The sequence below is a fragment of the Condylura cristata genome, unplaced genomic scaffold (assembly GCF_000260355.1).
Source record: "Condylura cristata isolate star-nosed mole 26May11 unplaced genomic scaffold, ConCri1.0 scaffold00034, whole genome shotgun sequence".
Classification (NCBI taxonomy): domain Eukaryota; kingdom Metazoa; phylum Chordata; class Mammalia; order Eulipotyphla; family Talpidae; genus Condylura; species Condylura cristata.
Genome location: NW_004567135.1, coordinates 9,694,625 through 9,710,791, shown reverse-complemented (window position 1 = coordinate 9,710,791; position 16,167 = coordinate 9,694,625). Strand labels below are relative to the sequence as shown.

At 39.1% G+C, this 16,167-nt stretch overlaps 1 protein-coding gene and 1 pseudogene across 2 annotated transcripts in view; one reads left to right on the top strand and one right to left on the bottom strand.

The window, feature by feature from the left end:
- Positions 1-795: 795 nt before the first annotated feature.
- ADIPOR2 (adiponectin receptor 2) overlaps positions 796-16,167 on the top strand; it is a 45,366-nt gene continuing 29,994 nt past the window's right edge. The window contains exon 1 of one of the 2 annotated variants that reach the window (XM_012732554.1): positions 796-952. The gene's annotated coding sequence lies outside the window, so the exon portion shown is untranslated. The other variant, XM_012732555.1, reaches the window with a different exon arrangement.
- On the bottom strand, positions 4,313-4,941 carry LOC101631847 (annotated as a pseudogene).

Sequence of the window (16,167 nt, the reverse complement as noted above, 5' to 3'; positions counted from 1 at the left end):
AATGTGAAGAAAACATTTTTATGCCGACGAACTCCTATCCTTCCATTTCATATATATATATATATATATATATATATATGAAAAGTATGTAACCAAGCCTGTTTAAAGCTCTGTTGTAGAAAATCATCCATTCTGGGTAAACAGACAAGTATTCAATGCTGAATCGGTTTCTGATCTGTCATCAAATTAAACACATTTTAAAAGTCATTCTAAATTATACGCACTTTAAGTTAGTGGGCTCACACGTCTTGTTTTTGGACGCACTTGGGCATAAATCACAATACCACAAGGTAATAAAACGCAAACACTATTGTTTTGGTTGAGCTGACTAACGCTTTGGGATTTATTTCCTAAGCCTTCACAGGCGACGCCTAGCAGGACACAGGCTGTAGGCACGAACGCCCCGTCGAGCCTAAATCCCTACATTTTGGCTCCCGCCCAAGGTGTGTAAACCCGTATCCATAGAAACTGGGAAAAGCATTCCACGAAGCTGAGGCCCCCGCCTCTTCAGATCTAAACGATTTCACTTTTCGGTGTGAGAAAAAAACCAAGTGGATTTAAGTGAGCGCCAGCCGCGCGCTTTTTCTCCTCCAGAAGCTCAGCATAAGATTTTCGCCGAGTTCCGCCTGAACCGTAACTCCCAGGATGCATCCAGTCTTACAGCGGTCTGAGGGGCAGCTTCCGGTTTGGCCCAGCGCGGCTGCGCAAGAGGCGTAGTCTTATTGGCCCGAACTTCCTCGTGCGATCTACGTCACGGCGACGTGCGGCAGTGGGGGCGGGAAGACGCGGCGGTACGGTCGCGGCGGCGCAAGCACGATCCCAGACGGGGCATCGCGGCGGCGGCTCTACCGGGCTGGGCCCCCTCCCTCCTCCGCTCCCCCTCCTCCCCCTCCCCTCAGCCGTGCTTTCCCGCGGAGTCGGAGAGGTGCGGCGCGGCGGCAACAAGTTCCGGGTGAGGGTCTCCGGAGTGTGAGCGCCGTTTCTCGGGCGAAGGGGGAGCGCCGGGGATCGGGAAGAGGTGAGGGCTGAGGGGGCCAGTGTAGTGTCCCGGGCGCCGGCCGAGGAGCGCGCGCTGGCCGCAGCTCGCAGCTTGGCCTTCAGACTGGACCCGCTGCCCCGCACAGCTGGCTGCGCGGAGGCCGGGGGGCCCGAGCGTGAGGGGCCTGGATCCGCCCTCCTTTCGGCTGCTGCTGTCACCGGAGCCCGCCGACCCCGGCCGCCGCCCTGCCCCAGCCCCTGGGCTGCCGTCCCCTCCACGGGCAGTTGCCCCTCCTGACCGCCCCCGAGAGCCTCTGTCCTCCGTTTCTTCGTTGCCGTCTCTTTGATCACTTGTAGGGGTTTCTTTGGTGCCAGGCTTCCTGTGGGTTCTGCTTAGCCCCCCTCTGACGGGACCTGGGCAGGGGGTTGCCTCACCTTTCTTAGGTGGCGCTTGAGGCAGCCGACTCGGGATCCAGACCCTGGGGACCCTGTTTTCCCAAGCCCCGTTTGACTTTTTGTCCATGGGCGTTTGCTGCTTTTGAAACTGCTGGTAATAAGGCAGGAAATCAGTTTTTAGGGGCCTGTGAAGAGGCTAGATTGGAAACTGGTGGGTGCTTCTCCCCTCCTCCTGCTTTTGACCTTACGAAAATAGAACCTGACAGATTCCTGAGATGGCCCAACTGTATTTTGTTTGTACTTCAACTGGGGCTTTCTTTCCTGGTATGTCGGGTTCATTGCAGGTGTGCATTTTCCTTTTAATATTTTTATTTGTAGACTTTTGGATTCATCAGTCTTATTTTTTTTCTTCTTCTTTTTCCATTTTATCTCTTCCCTAACTCCAAAGAAACCATTTCACGCTACAGGAAATCTTCATTACATTTAGAACCATTTGATCACAAAACTCTGCCCAGTAAATGTCAAAGATTTTGACATTTTATGTTTTGGAGGGAGTTCATAGACTTGGTCAGTGTGGAAGTTTGACGCGTCCTTTTATCCAGGCCACCTTTATGTCTCCTTTCACTCTTGCTGTTAGAATTTCATAGGTACTTCATTCCATAGAAATGGGATTTTCATCGCTAATTTTTGTTTCACAGAAATTTCCTTTCTGATGCTGTTAGTCGTTCTTAAGATGTTTTCATCCTTTCTCCCAAGTCTGTCAAGAATGCTGAGGGACGTCCACACAGATGGCAGCAGCTGCTTGGTGGTGGATTATTAGGAAATTTGAAAATAGTTCAAGATGATTTAAATACAAAAGGCATATATGTATTTCAGCGCCCATTTATAACTGCTTCCCTACCAGTATGTGTTCCTAGCTAGACTTTGGTCTACTTAGTAGCAAATGTTCTCTCTGAGGCACTAGGTGTGAGAGTAGGATTCTAGGTCCTATAAAGAGCTTGAGTTTTTCTATCCTTAGGCCTTTGTGAATTAAGAAATAAAAGTTTTTATATCAGTAGTATCAATTTATTGCACTTTGTCCAGTATGAAATATTTTGTTTTCCAAGATGAAATTGATCTTGTTTTGTTCTTAATTCAGGGGTGGCAAACTTTACAGCAGTGAGCCAACTCCTGCCAGCTGCCTGTTTTTGTAAATTATGTTTTGGGGGAGATGTAGCTGTGTACATTCATCTGTATTACCTGAGGTTGCTTTTGTGGTACAAATGCTTGAGCTCAGCAGTTGTCACCAAGACCCACTTGGCAACGAAGCCTAAAGTACCGTTATTTACTGTTTGACCCCTTGCAGAAAAAGTTGGTTGCCTCTTATTTTTTAAACAAATGGGGTCATATTGCTAAGTGTTAGTTTGTAATATACGTTAAAAAAAAAAAAAAACCCAGATTGCTTTTATTTGATACTTGAGTGCACTTGTGTTTTCTGCATTAAGTATCTCACTGGAAAGAGACTAGATGAACTGCATTTTCCTGATTTGTCTTACCAATCAAAATAGAAAAAAAAAATTGGGAATAGTAGATGCTTGAAGATGGTGATGGTGGTGGTGCGGATGTTCAATACCATTTATTGATCACTGTATACTAGATTGTTCTCATACTTTGCATATTAAGATATTTAATACCCGTAGCAGCTCTTTCGGTACACATACTATTTTCCTTTTTTAAAGATGAGGAAACAGGCACAGAAAAGTCACCCAACTTTGTCATCTAGTAGATGGGAGAATTGATATTTAAATCCATGCAGTCTGGTTTTAGGACCCAGGCCCTAAGTATGCTACAAGAGCCTCTCCTTATAGTATACTGCTGGGGTGGAAGGTATAAACTGGCCAGAGGTATTTAATGTAAAAATTACTACTTTTGCTGTGCTTTCCAGTCTTACTCTATGGAGACCACTTTAACAATTTGATGCAGAACTCTCCAGCTCTATGAATATGCAATTAAAAAAATTTTTTTTAACAAAAATTAATATACATTTAGACTTACAGAATTTGTGCAGAGAGTACAGAAGATTTCCAGATCAGTTTTTCCCTTCCTGTGTTGACAATGGCTTGCTTTAATGTGTTACTAGACTGAGAGAATGATATTGGTACACTGTTACTAATTAAAGTCTCAGTTTATATTAGGATTCATTTTTTTGGGTAGAGTTTTGGGAAAAAGGCATCAAAACCAGTCATTCAGTATTTTTTTGTGTAGTTTTAAAAATACAGTGTTGCTAGACTTTTATGCAAATAAACATTCTTGATTCAATACTTTTTACATCAATGACACACATTTAACATTCTCTATGGAATGAAAAACTTGCCTAATAGTTTCTTCATTCTTTTTTCAGAAGCGTATCGCTTAGTGCCAGCGACTTTTATCTGAAAGGACACTAGGTTTTTCCACTGGATGTAAGAGCTCTCCATATTCTGCACTTGATTTTAACTGGGACCCTGTAGTTTTACCCTGGAGTTCCCTCTGTAACATGTAGGATTCAGTATTCAGAAGAACTGAATCAAATTTCTGGCTGACACATCCTTATTTTTGTGTTTCAGGGTGTTTGCCGGTCAAGGCTAGAGGACACTGAGCTGCTATCATAGTTGAGTCTTCCTGATATGGCTTTCCTGGAGTCATGAGCAATGTGAATGATCTCTAGGACTGCTAGGTGATGAAATGCCTGTGCAGCAAACAGAAGGATCTTTGTTACATCTGGTGCTGTGGCAGAGGACTTTGCACAAAGGGGTAGAAGTTAGAAAAGCCCATGAACCCACACCAGTCATCTTCATGTCAAACCTTTCCTTAGAGCTCTCTAGCCACTTTGTAAACTTTTCTGCAAAATCTTGGGATCATGAATCAAATGGATAGCTGAAAAGTTAAACACCTGCTTTTGTCTTGTTTCTTGAGCATGTTAACCTTGTTTTTGGAACCTGTCTTCCCTGTGACCCACTGCATTAGCATTAGGAGTTGCTGTCCTGTTTTCCTTTATCTTTCCTAGGAGGAATGTGATGGCAGTAACTAATATTTTGGTGACCTTAGAAGTATGCAGTTGTGATAACATTAACAGTTTTGGCATTATTCCAGATGTTTTCCCTCTAGAGTTGTCATCACTTCCAAAGATATCCTGGCTGCAGTTACATTTCTGTCCCTTACCGTGTAGGTGAAATTCTGCAGTACTAACCACTTTATTCTTGTGGTTTCTGCTTTTGTTTTCATCAGTCAAAAAATGTATGTATAAAGCTTGTATGGCAGCACAGAAGTTCAGAGAATATCTCTAGCAAACTTGATAAATTGATGAGATATTCTTATATTTCCTTGAGATCAAAGCCTTGCAAAATGTTTTTGGAAGAGCTAAATTCAGGACAGTACAGTTGTAAGAGAACAGATATTTTCACTCTTGGGAAAATTACCTAGATGTTCTAGGTAGCAGTGACCAGTCTGTGCCATAAACATCATCACCTCTGCCAGCTCTTTGCTGGATGAATTATTATTTGTGTAGTTTATCCTTGAACAAATTGAGGGATTGGGGCATGCCCTCATGCTTTTGACGAGACATACATAACTTGTAGTTGGCTCTCCATATCCATGGGTTCTGCATCCAGAGGTTCAGCTACCATTCATGGTTGGTTAAATCATTGAATGAGGATTCAGGATATAAGTGGTCTGTGCAGTCCAAACCCATGTTGTTCAGGGGTCAACTGTAATTCAGAGGATTTGTAGTAAATGTTCTGTTGTAGACACTCCTGAATGTAGGCTAGATGTCCACTTTATTAATTCTGTGACTCCTTCAGTGTGCTGGAATGCTGGTGTTTGTTTCTGCTGGACACACAGGCTGCAGACTGCCCTGTTGTGAGCAGTTTTCAGAAAATCCACACTGCTGACTCCAGCCCACTCATCTCTTCTGTGGCTTGGAATCATGCTTGCAGGCGTGACTAGAAATAACACATGGGAACTAGGCATGTGCTACTATCTTAGCTCAAGTATGAATTAGTATTCATGGGTAGCTTTTTCTTAGTAGTTCCTTAGTATTTTATTAAATAGGTGCACCATAATTAAATAGTGTTCCTGTAAACTGGATGTTTAGGTCATTTATACACACACACATTTATATATCTAGTACATGTGCATTATATATACAGTTGTTGCGTACTGGTGACTCTAGGGTAGCTTGCTAAGAGTGGAATTTCTGGGTTGAAGAAAGCACAACCTTTTTTGTATTATAAAACTTGTATGACAAGATAGTCATCCAGAGGGGCCACCAAACGTGGGTGAGGTCCAGCATTTCATGTCATTGCCATCCCCAACCCCATTTTAAAGTTTATCTAATGTACTTAACCATTTATTGCAGTGTATTCCATCTCGGTAGGAGATGTGTTTTGTTTTGATAATGTACGTACAAAGTTGATTTAGTATCACTTCAGGTGGGACACATTTCTGTGTCTGCTCCGCCAGACTCCCTAGCGGTACTCACCTAGGTAGGTCCTCTATCTGGCCTGTGAAAGCAGGCGTGGAAGCACTATGGATTTTGTCATCCTTGTTAAAAGAATTTGGTTGGCCGCCCAGAAGACCATATATTTCATGAGAGTAAGGAACATACATATGTCTTCTCATCTAATAGCAATCCTGGTATATGGCAAGTGGTGAGTAAATGGCCTTTTTAAAACGTAAAGTGGATTGTGTTCTCTTGGACTTACTGCTGAGTGAAGTACTTTAACTTTGTTAAAAATAACCTTTTCAAAAGTCTTTTGAATTATAAACTTGAAAAATTGAAGTATAAAGTTGTCATCTTGGCATATGTTCCCTATCTTGTCCTTTATCTCCAAAAAAGATAAAACTGATATCCTAGGACTTTTTTTTTTAAGATTTTATTTATGCATACAGAAATGGGGTACAGGCTAGAGGTGCAGGGGCAGCGAGGGGATTCACCAGACACATAGTGGGGAGAACAGGCAGAAAAAAAGTACACTGCTGAGAGGAGCAGTGGGCGATACAGGAGAGGTCTGCTGTGCCATGTGGGTCACCTCTAGGGCAGGGATCAAACACTCTGGGTGACCATGGCTTGGCTTGATTTGGCTTAGTTTAGCTTCGCAGTGCAGCGCTCCAACCTGCTGTGCCACCAGGGAGGGCCCATCCTAGGATCTAATTCTTAGAAATATTAACCTGTTTAATAAGTACATTTGCTGTTCATTCTTGAAAGTTAAGGAATGTATCAAATTGGGAATTTTTTTTTTTTTGCATGAACTTTGTGATTGTGATTTTCTGTATCGAAGTGTACAATTTGTAAGAAGGAGGTGTATGCCTGCTAAGTTACAGTATAAATTGGCTTAATTGACATTGAAATTGTCCAAATAGAAGGAGTGGGAAGCTAAGTCTCTGAAACTGTCAGATTATCTTCATGCCACAGGGATAGTACCTCTGAGAAAGGGTAATCAAGTTTTTTTTTTTTAATCAGAAGACCATAGAAAACAGGATTTTCTTTATCACTTGCTTACAGTATTACATATTCTTATTGGACTTGCATATTTCCCACAGTATCCATTTAATAGAAGACAAAACATCTAAAACTTAGTTTTGAAGAACAGTTAGCTTATTATATTTTGGCCATGTAATAAGCCTTTTCTTTTGTGTGCTTTTTTTTTTGGTGGCGGGGGGATAAGTATAATTATTATTTTTCAGTGGCAGCATGTTCACTTTAATTCCATATGTATGCATAATCTTATCTGTATATGGACCCCCTTTGGTCAAGGGTTAAATATAGTGGTGAATACATTTTAGTACAATGGGACACAGAGGAATTACTTTTCATATATTTTTTTAAAGTTAACTTGTGCATACAAGAACTGGGGTACAGGTCAGAGTTGGGAGGAGGTGAGAGGATTCACCAGAGACACAGTGGGGAGCAGATCGGGCAGATTTACTGAAGTACACTGCTGAGGGGAGCAGCAGGAGACAGGAGGGGTCTGCTGCGCCATGTGGGTCAGCTCCCTGGCCTGGGATTGAATTTGTCCTGAGGTGGCTGCGGTAGCTTCATAGTGCTGTGCTTTAACCTGTTGTGCCACCAGGGAGGGCCCTACTTTTCATCTTCTTAGAATTTACTTACTTTTAATTTACTTTTCATTCCAAAAAGGATTTCCGTTAACTTAAAAGCTCAAGAGGGATAATACAATACAAATGAAAAGGAAAAGGGGGAAAACACTCCTATCCCAAGTGGCAATATAATTTAGTGACTAAGAATAAAATTTGGATTTGAATTTTCTTGGCAGCAAAGGTAAAAATGGAAATATGGTAAAACAGAACTAAACTGGAAAGAGAAATAATTCCAATTTTTCAGGGACAAATCTTGACAGATTTAAGAAGCAATTTAAATTGGGCATTACTTAAAAGCTTTTGTGGTTTTGTTTTTGTTAGTCCCTAGGTAAAAAATGTGAGGACTAAGCATTACCATGTCAAGCCACATATAGGGAGGAGATGGTTCATAAATCAATCATAGTATTGTATATTTTCAAACTTGATGTAAAGGATATTCTGCTTGTTCTACTTGTTTTTAGTAAAACATGTTTTTTTTTAGATTCCTGTGAAATTATGGTTATTTTATAATTTTTACCCACAGAAATGAAAGTTTTATATAATTCATATAATTAAAACTAATTATAGCTATCACTATTAGCTGCTGTATAGTTATAGTATATTATAGATGAATATAGCCAGTTTAAATTTATTTGCTAGATATTTAGACTTTCAGTTATTCTGGCATTAAAAACAATGCTCAGTGAACATTCTTTCTTAAAAATTCTTGTGTGCATATTTAAGATCTTTGGCAGGTTTTTCAAACTAATGGGATGGAATATTAGGTTGTACTATAGACAGTAAAAATAAAATGCTTTGTGAAGATTTATTTATTTATGCTTACACAACTGGGGCCAGGCCAGAAGTGGCTGGGGTGAGAGGATTCACCAGAGACAGAGTGGGAAGCAGAAGAGGCAGATGGACTGAAATACACTGCTGAGCAGCGGTGAAGCAGGAGAGAGGGCTGCTGCTCCATGTACTTCACCTCCCAGGGTAGGGATCCAACTTTTGCTTACGCATCTGCGCTAGCTTCACAGTGCTGCGCATTAACCTTTTGTGCCATCAGGTGGGGCCCCATCATTTATTTCTCATGATTAATTTTTAAAGTCTCAGCAATTTTTCTTGCAGTTCTTTTCATGTTATGACTATTTGCATATGTGTTTTATTTTTTACATCATTCTTCATTTTGTGCATTTTTTCATCTCTGTTGTAATTCCATGAACTTTGTACCACCAGTTCACGCGTGAGCCATCATGCATCTGTGTTTTATCACGAACTACATTCAGTTAGTATTAGTAGTGAACTTATTTGGTGCCTAATTGATGAAGGCTAGAAATCTTAAAAACTTTCTTTCAGTAAGGACTATGTGGATTAAATGTCTCAGTTGATTCCTTACCAAATTCAGCAAATAAACCTTAAGTGAGCCTAATCAAACAGGAAACGTACATAACTCATAAGGTGATAATATTTCTGACTTTAATTGCAAACATAAGCTCCACTATCGTAAAATAAGAAATAAAGTTAGTTTTAAATTGAGATGATTAACTTGTTGGTAATTTGCCTACCCTATGGTGGTAGGGACAGTTATAAGACGAAAGTTTTTACTCTTAAGTGTACTTGAGTGGAACATTTTATTTATTTATTTAATGTGTTTTCTTACATTGTTGATTTTTGGATGGTATTTGACTTATGAAAGGATACTATTGGGGTGGTTGCTTTCTAGGTAGCTTAGATTAGAAGGGGTATTACCTTTTTATTCCTTAAAGTATGTACTTTCATCTTTAGTGGTTGTTTCTGTTTAGTTTATCTTGCTTAGTACACGTATTTGGGCTCCTGTTCCACGGAATAGGAATATTAGAGAGTAAATAATTTGACTATATAAGCTTTGTTGTTAAATTTGCATTATATTTACATTAACAGATTTTTAGTGATTGTTGAAGTAGTCACTGGAACATGCTTAGTGCAGGATATGTAGTATATTTAATTGATTAACTTAATTATATTACTTTACCATGCTTGAAACTGATTTTACAGTTTTTAATGAAGAGTTAAAAATGTGATCATTTTATGGATTTAAAATAATTTTAGGCCTCCCTGGTGGCGCAGCGGGTTAAAGCACAGCATTGAGAAGCTAAAGCCACTTCCTCATGAGTTCGATTCCCGCTTGTCCCGGAAGTGTCCACATGGCGTGGCAGACCTCTCCTGGCCCACCCACTGCTTCCCTCAGCAGTGTACTTTGTAGATCTGCCTGTTCTGCTCCCCACTCTGTCTCTGGTGAAGCCTCTCACTGTCCCTGAGCCTCTGGCCTGTACCCCAGTTCTGTATGAACAAATAAATCTTTCAGAAAAAAAATTTTTAGTTACTGTAATACAGCAATAAGACCATTTTATTTATACCCTTGTTTTTCACAGAATTGATTTTTAGCTCATGTGGTTTGAGTTTGGGGCATTAAAAAAAAAGATTTTATTTATTTTTGTGTAGAAGAACTGGGGTGCAGGCCAGAGATAAGGGGGGATGAGAGGATTCACCAGAGAGAATGAGGAGCAGAACGGGCAGATCCACCAAAATACACTGCGGAGGGGCGCAGCTGTCAAGACAGGAGAGGTCTGCTGCAGCATGTGGGTCAGCCCCTCAAACCTGAGATGTAACCTGTAGGCCACTAGGGAGGCCCTGTGGGACTTGATTTGATGTGGTTTCCGATGTTGAACATTGGTTAGGATTTGTGTGTTTTAGTCTGCATAGTTTTAAGCTTCCATATTCCATTTAGCTTTTCAGCATGTTGTGGTGGTATAGAGTGACTTATTGAGACATGAATGCAGTTGATACATTTCAAGGTCCTAAAATAGAAGTTTATCTCATTTTTTGAGATGACTTTAGCATACTAGGAATCATAAAACTTAAAAACTCAGAGGAGGTTCAGCATCACCCTCAAGTCTCCCTAGCTTTATTTTTGAGGCTTAGAACATGAATTGGTACTTTTGGGGATGTGACAGAACAAGTTCCAGGTTTTTACTGAGAATTTAAAAAAAACCGGGATGATTATAGTATTTGTGAGCTTTTATTTTGCCCTCTGAAATTCACCTTTTTTAAATGGACATTTCTTTGAATTTTGACAAAATGCTGCTTATGGTTTTTAAATGGCTCAAGTGCGCTGGTATCTAGTGGAAAGTTCTAAAGTAGCAGTTCAGCAAACTTGGCATCTTTTTATCACTTTGGAAATCATTACAAGAATATTCTCGTTGAGTATTTTCATAGTTACAAGAGGTCAGTAGTGTGGTAGGCTTTCACTGGTTTCTTCCCCAAATCTCCTTCATGTGATGATAAGGTTATTTGTCTGGTTTCTTCTCAGGAAGTTGGTCAGTGGAGTGGGGTAGTAAATGAGAACAGGTTCCCTCTGATTTTGTTTAAAAGTTGGCCTGCTAATGCTAGGAAAAAAAGCATTAAATGATGTAAAGTATGGCAAATCTTCACAGCTTCAAAATAATCTTTAAGAATAAACTGCTGTTTGGTGTGAAATGTTTCTCTGTACGTACAGCAATTAGGGCTTTACAATTGTAACTTGCAGAACATCTTAAAAACCATGGTGTTGTTCCTTTTCAGTAATCAGTTGTGCTCTTTAAAAAGTATTTTTATAGTTTTATTCCAGGTCAGTGTAAAACATTGGTTTCCATTGCTGCGTATTAGACCTGCAGGAGCCACCCCCTCACGTGCTGTTTCTACAGCGCACCCCCCTGTGCGTCCTCCCCACCTTGCTCTTGCCCTCTGCCCTGCTCCCTCACATAGTAACATGCACTGGAAACTTACCCTGTTTTATCAATTTTTTTTCCAGTTATTAGTTTTAATTCTATTTGGAAATGTTCTGAGTTTTGGGGAAGAATCCCAGTTTTAATCAGTTGATTTATTGCTCAGATATGTAGCAAGACTCCATGTTCTTCCTCATTTCCTGACTGTTGCTTAATATTTTCAACATTGTTGTAAAGTACAGGGTTGGAGAGTATCAGTGTTGAAACTTGGTTAAGCATTTATGTACTGTCATTTATTTGAGAGTAGTTTGTGGTTTTTGCTAACATGGGGGGGATTGTGGGTAAGATCATTGATTTGGATGTTAGGTAGACTAGGTAGAACAGAGATTAGATTGCCACTTATCAATATAGTTAATTTAAGTGAGCATAATCTCTCGGGCTGAAATTTCATCATTTCCAAAATGAAGAAAATAATCTTAACGATCTCCGAGGATTGTTGTAAGGATTAAAGAAACAATTCACAGGAATAGCCATGTCCTTTGAATGTAGGAAGCACTCACTGCATGTAGCAGCTCTGATCCAACTTCCCTTCTTCCCTCTCCTCAAATTTCAGACTATGCTTGGAGTTAAGGATATAAAAATGAATTCTAAAGGTAGTTTTTTTTTTTTTTTTAAAGATTTATTTATGCTTACAGAACTGGGGTATAGGCCAGAGGTGTGGTAGGTGAGAGGATTCACCAGAGACAGACTGAGGAGCAGAACAGGCTGACTGACGAAGTACACTGCTGAGGGGAGCAGCGGGCGGATCAGGAGGGGTCTGCCATGCCATGTGGGTCAGCTCCCTGGCTGGGGATAGAACTTGTGCTGCAGTGGCTGCTGATAGCGGTGCTTTAACCTTTTGCGCCATCCAGAAGAGCCCAGAAGTTCTTGTCAATTATGGAAATCAGATTGTAGAGGTGTAAGGTGAGAGATGGAATGAGAATATGAGGTTCAGGAATGGAGACAACAGCTATAAATACTCTTTTGAGAAATATTCCTCTGAAAAGGAAAGAGGGAAAAATGATTCTCTCTACAAGTAATTATGTATCCATAAGTAAGGATTTGATTTGTGTCTTGGTTGTACACTTGCCTCCTTGCATTTTTGAGTTTATTTTAAAGGTTAAGATGTTTTATGTAACCTATACAGTTCTTTCTACAACATTGAGAAAGATGATTATTTTTCCTCTTGTGACATGGAGGAAGCTTGGTCTAGGAAAGTTATGTGACTGTTCAAGAACTTAAAAGGCATTGGTCTATATTTGGATGATGAACTTGATACCATATTCAAAATATCCCTTAAGCTTTATAGTCTCAGTTGAGTCCAGAGTTTTTGAAAGGACTACAAGATGAGAACTTAGAAATTATTTATTAACTAAATTATCACAGATTCCTTTGGGGAATCTTGAAATAGTATAAAAGAATCTGCAAACTATCTAACTGAATTCCTAGCTCATAATTATACAACCAACTGGAAAAAAATGAAAATAACAAATCTAGATAACTCATGTCTTTCTTCATTAAGTAATATAAAGAATTGAGTCCAATGTAAATGATTGTGAAATATGTGTTGGGTTCAGTTTTTTTTTTAATTTTTTAAAGATTTATTTATTCATATGGAACTGGGTACAGGCCAGAGATGTGGAGGGTGAGAGGCTTCATCAGAGGCAGAGCCCAGAGCAGAACAGGCAGAACAACGAAGTACATTGCTGAGGGGAGCAGCGGGCAGGTCAGGAGAGGTCTGCCTCGCCATGTGGATCTCCTCCAGGGCAGGCGGGATTCGAATTGGGTTCAGTTTTTTATATTACTTATATTACATTATGAATATCTTTCAAAAACACTCTTAAAGGTCTCCAGAGGCAGTAATGTCAGTGGTGTTGCAAAAACATCTATCCCTTTGAATTAGTGTTTTTGTATTCTTCATCTATAAAATAGGTGTTCTGATGGTACCATCTATAGGGTTTTAAGTGACTTAATTCCTTTATATTAAGTAAAAGTATACAGTACCCAGTTTAGTAAATTCTTAAATATGTCTGCAGTTAACCATTTTTTTTATTGTGATACACATAATGTAAGTTTACCATTTTGAGCATTTTAACATTTATATTTCAGTAGCATTAACTACATTAACAATATTGTATAATTACCGGTATTTATACTAAAAATTTCCCATTACTGCAGTAAAACTTTGTAACTGTTAGTGATAACCTCCCATTATTTTTGCCACACCACCCTCGGCCCTGACGACCTCTGTTCTACCTTCCTTGTGAGTTTACCTGGTTCTAGATAATCTCATATATAAGCGGAATCATATAGTAAGCGTCCTTTTGTGTCTGACATATTTTACTTAGCATAATGTTTTCAAGATTCCTTCTTCATGTTGTAGCATAAATCACGTATGTGATTTCCCTTGTAGTGCTAAGTATTATTCCATTTTGGGTGTGTAGACTATATTTTTTTTTCCAGCCATCTGTCTGAATATCTAGGTTATTTATGTATTTTGGCTAATATGAATATTGGTGTACAAGTGTCTCTTGAGTTTCTGCCTCAGTTATTTTTGAGCATATACCTGGAAGTAGAAATGCTGAGTCATGTAGAGTTCTATATTTAACTTTTTAAGGAACCTGTAAGTGCTGTAATAGGTTATTGTCACTTGGTGAAAAGTATTGATGAGTTGTTTTGAAATTATTTTTAGTACCTAGGTGCTATTAGCTTTTGTGGTATATAGATATATTTACTGGGAAAATATCTGCATGATATCTACTCTTTGCCACAGAATTTCTGGCTAGACTTACCTGCCTTTTTTTTTTTTAAAGTTACGGTTTTCATTTTGAGATCAATGTACGCTCATACACAGTAGTTAGATAATACAGACATCCCTAGACACGTTGCCTCGTTTCTCCCAGTGGTCAATTCCTGAACAGTTATATGCAGTTCAACATTATAATCATGATACTGACATTAATATAATCACGATACAGAACAATTCTTTTAACCCAAGATTGTTTCATGGTGTCATGTTATAGCCATATTCACTTCCTACTATTTCAATAACTCTTGACCAATCTGTTCTCCATTTCTGTATTTTGGTCATTTCAAGAATGCTATATAAAACCATACAGTATGTAATTATTTGGGGCTATCTTTTCTTCCCAATTAAAAAATTGTAAAATATACCTAACATATACTATCAGTAATTACTAAGTGTACAGTCATGTACAGCACTATTGTACAAACATCACTCCTATTCAGCTCCTGAACTCCTTTCATCTTGCAAGTTGAATTTGTTTACCTGTCATATTCTCCATTCCTTCCTCTATCCCATCCCTGTAACCATTATTCTACTTTCTCTGTGATTTTGACTACCATGAATAACTCCTATAATGGAATCATACCTTACTTTTTTTGTGATTAGCTTATTTCATTTAGCATATTGTAGCTTGTGTCAGAATTTCCTTCCATTTTAAGGCTGGATAATAGACACATATGTTTATGTCATATCAAAACATGTTGCTTCCACATTTTAACTATTGTGAACAATATGGGATTAATCCAAAAATGTCTTTAAGACCCCGATTTCCATTTTTTAAAGTTTATATCTAGAAATGGAACCTTGAATCATGTAGTAATTCTGTTTTTAGTTTTTCAATCACCGTACTGTTTTCCACAGCTTGCCTCTTAAAATTAAAGACAACATGAACACTAAAATTAAAATAGGTGAGGTTACACATTGTACTGTAATCTATCTTGGTGAAAGCCCAATTTAACTGTGATTAGTTATGATACAAATAATTTTAACTCTTAAAAGACATTTATTCATTCTATAAATCATTATTGAATGTCAGCTGTGTTTGTTGCAATTTGTGTTTGAGCATTAAACAAACAAGAGAATCCCTGTCACTGTGGAACATACTTAGGATTGATTTAAACAAGTACTTTTCCTGTAATCTAGATTTCTAAACCATAATTGTCTACAGGTATCATTGAGACTAACAAGCAATATATTAACCATATGCATTATTATTTGTAGGGGAGGGAAAGTCTAGGAGATGGCAATTAAACATTTTCTATTGCTTTCCCATTAAGGAGCACATTTGACTGGGAGTCAAGAGATCTATTCCAGTTCTTGCTTTACTGCTTAATTGACATTTTTCTGCACCCTTCATTTTGATCCTTGCCCTTCCTTACTCCTTTAACTTTTCGTTTTCAAAAAAGGATTTTATCCTCTGTTGTTAAGCCAGTAACTATGCTAGTATCACTTTCTATACTAATAGTACCCATTTCTGTTTTCAGCTCACTCTCTTTTTGGAGTTACAGATCTGTGACCTGGTGACAACTGAACATCTCTGTCACTTCATACTTCTATTTATAAGCAAATTACGTTACAATCTGAATTTCCTTCTTCCCTTTTTATCATCCCTTTATGTAGTGAATGGCATCCTGCTTAAGCACAAGGTTTGAACCTTCCTATTTCTCTCTCATCTTCATTAACCCTCCTCATGCAGTCATTTCTACAGATGTTGAATTTTCTATATGGGGTATTTCTTGATTCTGTTCTCTTACTCTCAACTTCTGAACAGACCTGACAGTCCTTGACTTGCATATGCTGTTTTCTCTGAAACAGAAGAACTGGGGATGTAGGCCAGAGGTATGGGAGCTAACGTGTGAGAGGATTCACCAGAGACAGAGAGGGGAGCAGAACAGATGGATTTAGCAGTGGGAGAGACAGGAGAGACCTGCTGCACCATATGCGGGTTAGTTCCCAGGTTGGGGATTGAATTCAGGCCACAGGGTGATAGCGCTGAGACTTAACCTCTAGGCTACCAGGGATGCCCTCTTTTTTGCTTCGTCCTTTTTCTTGCTGTTGCTTTTATTGTTTTATTTCTTTGACTTGTTCTTATCAGTCTGTCTTCAACTATAA